This window comes from Quercus suber, unplaced genomic scaffold (assembly GCF_002906115.3).
Source record: "Quercus suber isolate HL8 unplaced genomic scaffold, Cork oak 2.0 scaffold_381, whole genome shotgun sequence".
Taxonomy (NCBI): domain Eukaryota; kingdom Viridiplantae; phylum Streptophyta; class Magnoliopsida; order Fagales; family Fagaceae; genus Quercus; species Quercus suber.
In genome coordinates, this window is record NW_027069833.1 from 31,197 (window position 1) to 38,488 (window position 7,292).

The 7,292-nt window shown below is 34.1% G+C and overlaps 1 long non-coding RNA gene across 1 annotated transcript; it reads right to left on the reverse strand.

Moving 5' to 3' along the window:
• Nucleotides 1–4,493: 4,493 nt before the first annotated feature.
• Nucleotides 4,494–6,797, reverse strand: LOC111997377 (uncharacterized). The gene is made up of 3 exons (XR_002881357.2): nt 6,637–6,797; nt 6,323–6,481; nt 4,494–4,716 (listed from the first exon to the last, which is right to left on the reverse strand). It is a non-coding gene; the product is annotated as an uncharacterized LOC111997377 (long non-coding RNA).
• Nucleotides 6,798–7,292: the final 495 nt, after the last annotated feature.

Genomic DNA, 7,292 nt, shown 5'->3' on the forward strand with positions numbered 1-7,292 from the left:
AAAAAGGCCCATTGTATCCTAAAATGAAAAAGATTAAAAAGGGAAAAATTAGAAATAGTCAAACTTCAGCTAACAAAATTAAATTTTAGGAGACAAATTTATTAACTCATTTTTGAAATATGCTAAAATCAAAATTAATAACAGACAAATTCATTAATAATACAATATAATTGTCTTGAAATATGCTAAAATAGAGATTATAACTTTCAAAAACAAAAGAAAAACCTCTCATCTCTCTGCCTCTCCATCTATATTCTTACGGTCTTACCTTTCTTTTCTTCATCTTCATCTTGATTATTGATCCTTTTCCGTAAACTTAGTCAATCAGTCTAGCTTGAAATTTTTCTTTGTTGATTCCAGCGTACTAGTCTACCAGTCACCACTTACTAGAGGTATTTTTCTTCAGTTCTTCCCCTCTTTCTCTTTTTCTTTCCAAAATGAAGACTCAAAGTCTTCTATTTATTTAAGATAAATTATATATATTTTTAGTTTGTTTCACACTGCACAATTGTTTAATGGGATGTGACACGTTTTTTGCTAATTACTATGATAGCTTTTCTGCCCCTTAGCCCCCTCTTTGGACCCTTTTCTGCCATGATAATTGATAGGACATGTTTTTTCTTTAAAACATAGCCATAGGATGATAGGAGTAGTGGAGTACAGGCTAGACGGTTTCTCACTTTATAATAATAGATAAAGTGTCAAATTAAAAAAAAAAAAAAAAAAAAAAAAAAAAAAAAAAAAAGGTGAGAACCAATGGTAAAAAATGCACCCAAAAATGCAGCCACCCACTGCAACTCAAATACCCAGCCACCCATCACAACTCATAAAACCAACCAAAAGGCCCAAATCAATAAACCCATGTAGTGGTAAAAAAAAAAACCTAGATCTAAGAACCAGTTGGTGAGTTGATGAAGGTGGAGGTAGAGCCAGTGTGATGGTGGTAAGAGAATCGGTGGAGTAAGAGCTGGTGTATGGTCAGATCAAAAAAAGAATCGGGTGGTTTGAGTGGTTGAACCAAACTCGGTGGGTAGAGGTGTGGAGGCGAGTCAGGTGACGATGGCAGAGGTGAGTTGGCAATGAGAGTTGCCGCAGATGAGTGGCGCCGACGAAGCTGAGAGTGGCTTGGTGGCTTTGGTTTGTGGGAGGGAGAACTTGAGAGTGAGAAGGGAGAGAGCATGAAAGGCACTAAGGAGTGAGGTTTGATGGAGTATCGGGGTGAGAGCTTGAAAGAAAATGTAAAATGTTTTACCTAAATTTGAAGTGTAAAATGTTTTACATAAATTTGCCTAGTTGATTTAGTTGATTGAAAATATTTTACTTTTGACTAAATGTTTTAATGCAAAACAAACATTGTAAAATAAGAAAATACTTTTTTGAAAATATTTTACGTCAAAACAAACAGAGCGTTTAGTTACTGTATGCTCCAACGGACAAGATGCACTGTCATTAATTCGCCGAAACAAAGAAATGTACAATATTATTTTAATTGTGTTTGCATGCTAGGAATGAGTGGATTAAAACTCCTACAACTCATTAATATGGAGACAAATTTGTCTGTAATTTGAATTAGCTAAATTTTTAATGATGTGTGAGTGAAGAAAGCATTTGTTTAGGTGTAACAATGTACTTACAAATTACGGACAAATTCGTCTCTATATTAATGATGTAAGAGTTTTAATCCACTCATTCCCGGCCTGAAAACATCTAATAAAATAATATCGTACATTTCTTTGTTCCGACGAATTAATGACAGTGCATCTTGTCCGCTAGAGCATACAGTAACTAAAATGAAACAAACAAACAAAATTAAAAACGTAAATTTATGTTTGTTTTTGATTTGTGACAAACATAATCACAATATAATCACCTACCATTACAAGAATAAATTGTCCGAAGCATCACTTCTAAGATCCTCAAACGCATCTGCATATCATCCACCACTAGGATATGTAGTTTGTCCAGAAACATATCACAGATGTGCGACATTATTTCTATAAAATATATATATATATATAGAATTTTTTTTTAAATTTTTTATTTGAAGAGGAGTAAGGTTATTAATAAGAAGGGTGGTAGATGATTAAAAAGAAGGGTAGTGGGACTAGCCTGCACTCACGCAGAAGAAAAAAAAAATACTCTCAACTAATTTCTTTAACTACAAATGGAATACCTTATCAGCGTCAGTTCTTGTTGCATTATAGAATGAAGAGTCTATTAGTCTATGAGCTATGCATATCCGAGGAAGTCTAAATGTAACTAGATACGCATTTACCCAAATTGTGTAATTACCGCTATGAAAATCTTAACTTTATATCCTTTTATGTTAAGTAAACTTCTTCATGGCAATTTTATTCTACAAGCCGTGAGTTCAATTTTTTTTTTATTATACTTTATTTAGATATTAAAGCAAGAATATACAAAAAACTTAAAAGACCTTTTGTAAAACTTTTTAGAAAATGTAGCATGAACTCGATAACACAATTTTGAAAATCCTAATCCTAAATAAAGTAAAAAAAAAAAAAAAAAAAATTGTACTCACGTATTCAAGTATTCAAGTTTGTAAACATGTTTAAGGCTGACTAAAGTTGGCAACCCAGGTACTGATTTTCCTTCCAGAGATCCATACACTAAAAATCCACCAAATTTAGGACCCAATAGTTGGCTTATTAGACCTGTGCTACCCACTGCAATAGCAATAAATGGCACCTGGAGATACACATAGAAGTAGTAAATGACTAATGTTGTTTATACTACAGAAAGAAAACTAAATTAATTTAATTCGAAAAAATAAGTAGAAAGAGGAATATCTGATATTCCTTTATGCCTGAAAAACTTTTGAAAACAAAGAAAGTACTAGAGGTGCAGGATGAATTCTAACTCTGCTTTTTAGTTTTTGCGTTTAAGGTTGTTTTGAAATGCTGCATTATAGTGTTCTAGAGACCATGTTATATCTTAAGCCATGAGTCTTTCTAACAAATGCTACTTTTTAGTGTTGCATTGTATTAGGAAACATATAATAGCAATAGAGAACAGAATTTATCACAGTAAACACAAGAAAGAGAACTACAGACCATTAAAGAATGTTACAATGAATACTTGGAGAATCTCACAACTAACATATAATGAATACTTGCAAATTTGTGATGTCCTTGTGAAAATTTGCGCCCCATTAAGAATGTCACACATACGAGGAAAGTAATACGTAACTTAATATGCATGCTGTTGAATTTCTGCGTTTAAGGTTGTTTTGAAATGCTGCATTATAGCGTTCTAGAGACCATGTTATATCTTAAGCCATGAGTCTTTCTAACAAATGTTACTTTTTAGTGTTGCATTGTATTAGGAAAAGGAAAGCACGGACGCGGCGCCAGAGGCGCCGCACCCGCGTCCTGCCACGTGGTGAAGCCGACTTGCGCCGACACGGCTCAACTTGGGCCGACTCGGGTCGATTCGGGCCGTTTCGGCCGAAACCGCCGATATGGCCGGTTCAAGCCGAAACTCATCTCTCTTCTCTGTGCTCTCCCTTTCTGCGAGTCTGGGTGTGCTCGGCTTCAGGTGTGCTCTCTCTTCTCTGTGCGATTCAATCGACGAACTCATGGCCATGGCAGAGGCGGCTGCTTCTTCTTCTTCTTCTTCTCCTTTCTTCGCTTTCTTCGTTTTGTCCGCTCGTCCATGCCTTGTTTTCCTTGCCTTGTTTTATGTGTTCTTTTTGTCTTGGGAACCTAGCACGTGACTGGGTGTAAAAGCTTTATTTCTATGGCCCACACGTAATATATGAATAATAAAACTATTTTAATATTTAAATTGAGCCTGCGTTTTTAATAGTAATTTTTTTAAAGAATATTTTAATAGTAAAATTATTTTAACAGCATTATTTTAATTATTGGATAGATATTTAGACTTGAAATTGATAAATTAACTGAAATTAGCTTTCAATTTTGTGGAATGTTTTAGTTTCAATTTTGTGGGTTGTACTTAATTTATGAACATCATATTTTAGTTATTATCTACTATTGCTTTTAAATTTGGTATATGTTTATATAATGTGAAAAAGTATGCTTAGCAATATATTAAAAATATAAATAAAAATATTTTTAATAATTTTTTAATCACCGAATCCCGCCGCACCCGTATCCACCTTTTCCAACAATAGCCGAGTCCTACACCCGCACCTGAGTCCCGAAACACATTCATGCTTCATAGAATTATAATAGCAACAGAGAACAGAATTTATCACAGTAAACACAATAAAGAGAACTACAGACCATTAGAGAATGTTACAATGAATACTTGGAGAATGTCACAACCAACATATAATGAATACTTGCAAATTTGTGATGTCCTTGTGAAAATTTGCGCCCCATTAAGAATGTCACAACTAATACGAGGAAAGCAATACGTAACTTAATATGCATGCTGTTGAATTTGTGACATCAATTGTATTTTGTTTATGGACCGTTAAGGGTAGTTTTTTTTTTTTTTTTAAAAAAAAACCTGGCAATGAGCAAGCATCTGGAAAACCGGTGCCAAATCTGTGATATAATCCACATCAATAACAAGCTTAATAACATCTGCTCCAGTTGATTGCATACATGCAATCAGATTAACAAGTCTTTCATTTGAAGGTTTCCCTCCATTCACATAGCTTGAGACAATTATTTTGCTATTGGCACGCTTGTACATGCATTCAGCCATGCCAATATCAGAAGCCACCTGAAATTTTTCACTTTAGTTGGGAGTATTAAAGAAAACAACAAAGCTAAATGAACTTTAGATATAGTTATATATGGCAGAAACAAATATTCAGACCAAATTTCAATGTACTAGTTTAGGTTTTCAACACTATATGTCTTACATATTAACACAAATGAAGACAGAAGTTTAAGACTTAAGATTTACATTATGAACCCGAAATTAAAAATATAAAATAGTGTAGAGTGAACTTCTTGTGGTAGTTATGACAGTTATGTAAGGACAAGTCAATAATTAATACTTCATAGTTTATATTCCAAAGGGAGGAGGGATCTAATCATCTAAATATCAAGGGATGACTACCTCAAAATCCATTTCAACGAATTCAACATCTAATTCAAGAGCCAGTCTCAGAACTTGCAAGCAGGTAGTCTTGCATTCTCCTTTGCCTGAAGTCCTTAATGATTTGAGCCTATGAATGGCAATTGTGGTAAATATCAAGGAATTTTTAATAGTTAGCAATTAGTACAGCTTTTATTATAATACTAATTTAAACATGTTTGGTTTACTTCTTTATTCTTACTTTCCTTGTTATTGTCAAAATGAACTCCGAGATTTAAAATTCTTAGAAGTTCTTTAATTTTAAGGGTGCTACACAATTTCATAAATCGTGTGTGCTTGAATTATATTTGTTAATATTTTGTAGGAAACACTATTTTGCTGAAAAAAATGTCATTTAAGATCTTTTTCTTTTTCTTTTTTTTTCTTTTTTTCCTTTTCTTGTGAATAATTATAAAGAATCCTCTCATATGCATTCTTTAATCTGGTATGGTCTCTCCAATATTTGATTTTGTTGAGTTTTTTTGTTTTTGTTTTTGATTTTTGTGTTTCTTCCCCCTCACTTTTGGCTACATTGAGCTAGAGAAGAAACCTCATATTGGAATTGAGCTATCCGGACATGCCACTAAGCTATGAGACCTTTGAAGTGAATTGTTGGCTTTTTGGCATGGTGATCAAGGCCCATTCAATTTGAACTTTGAAGTACACTCACAAAAGTTTTTTTCTTTTTTGTTTTCTTTTTTTGAAATTTAAGAAATGGGCTGCTGCTACCTTCCATTGTGGGTGGGGATACACTCGCTAAAGTAATCTATTTGCCCATCAAAAAGCAAAGTTTTACTAATGAGTTCCTTTCAACTTGAAAGTAGAGATAAGCCGAAAAATTTAGCTCATCCCAAATGCATACTACATCTAGAAGAAGATTGGGATGATATCTATTTGACTTATTTCTTTGTCCTTTATGTAATTTTAGATACTAGAACCGGCCGGTTTTCTCATATAAATTAAGGAAGCTTCAATTTGCTAATCTTCCACATTTTGAGGTCAAAGTTTACAGTAATAAGTAATAACCATACTAAGCTCCATTATAGGGTACTGGATTATCTTACCAACCCCAATTTCAAAAGAATTAATTATGGCTTATTATTTAAATTAAGGAATACTTCGTTTAATCTTTCAGTGGAAGGCAATTAATCACCACTTGCTTTATAGGGCCACATGTTGAATTACAAGAGGTTTCAGGGTTTCCCAACTAAACCGAATTACAAGAGGTTTCAGGCAAATTACTCACCGATCTCCACCGCCAGAAACCCACGGCCCACCACGCCAATCCACCAAAATCCTCAGCCCCTTGACCACGATGATCTTGCCTCCGTAATTGTCCCCACAAAACTCTCCTTCACCGCCGCTCCAACACCTTTTATTCAGGCCCAAAGCTCCAACACCTTCCCTAAAGACGGAGAGAGGGAGACAAGAGAAGTCAGAGACAAATTGAGAGAGAGAGAGAGAGAGAGAGAGAGAGAAAGAGTCTGACACAGAGAGAAGAGAGAAAGAATAAACGGGATTAAAATATTATTAAACCAAGTTATTGATGAGCTTCTCAACCTCAGAAGTGTGGGAGAATGACATGGAATCTATGCAAAGCTCCACAAGGTCTGCACACTAGCAGGTTTTTCTTGAATGCCATTATTATTTGAGATAGATGACAGAAAGACAAAGATAGAGAGAGTGAGAGAAGTGAGAAATTGAGAGAGAAATTTTAGAACCTCACTAGCCACCAATGAGCAAGCTTGTTTATTTATAACAGATATGTCACTGTAACGTAAAAAACTAACAATGATTGGATTCAACTAAAAATAATATTTTATAAATAGGAATTGGCTACATGGCACAGAACATATTTCACCTCACCCTTGAGGTCACCTAGTGCTAGGATCTCCACTTGCACACATTGTTCCAAGTTTTTTTATATTACACTCATATTGCTAATAGAGTACACATATTTTGTCTATATAAATTGACAGTCCCTTATTTATTTTTATACGATTTTAATATACAATAAGACTGTGTTTGAGAGGGGCTGTTGGTCTCTATTCACCCAGCATGAGTTTGAGAGAGCTATTAGAATATAAGCGTAATGAGCTTAGGCCAATTGTTCTTTTTTTTTTTTTTGGGTGGGTATTGCACTCATATTGCAAGTAAAGCACACATATCCTGTCTATATAAATAGACAGTCCTTCATATATTTTTAATACACAATA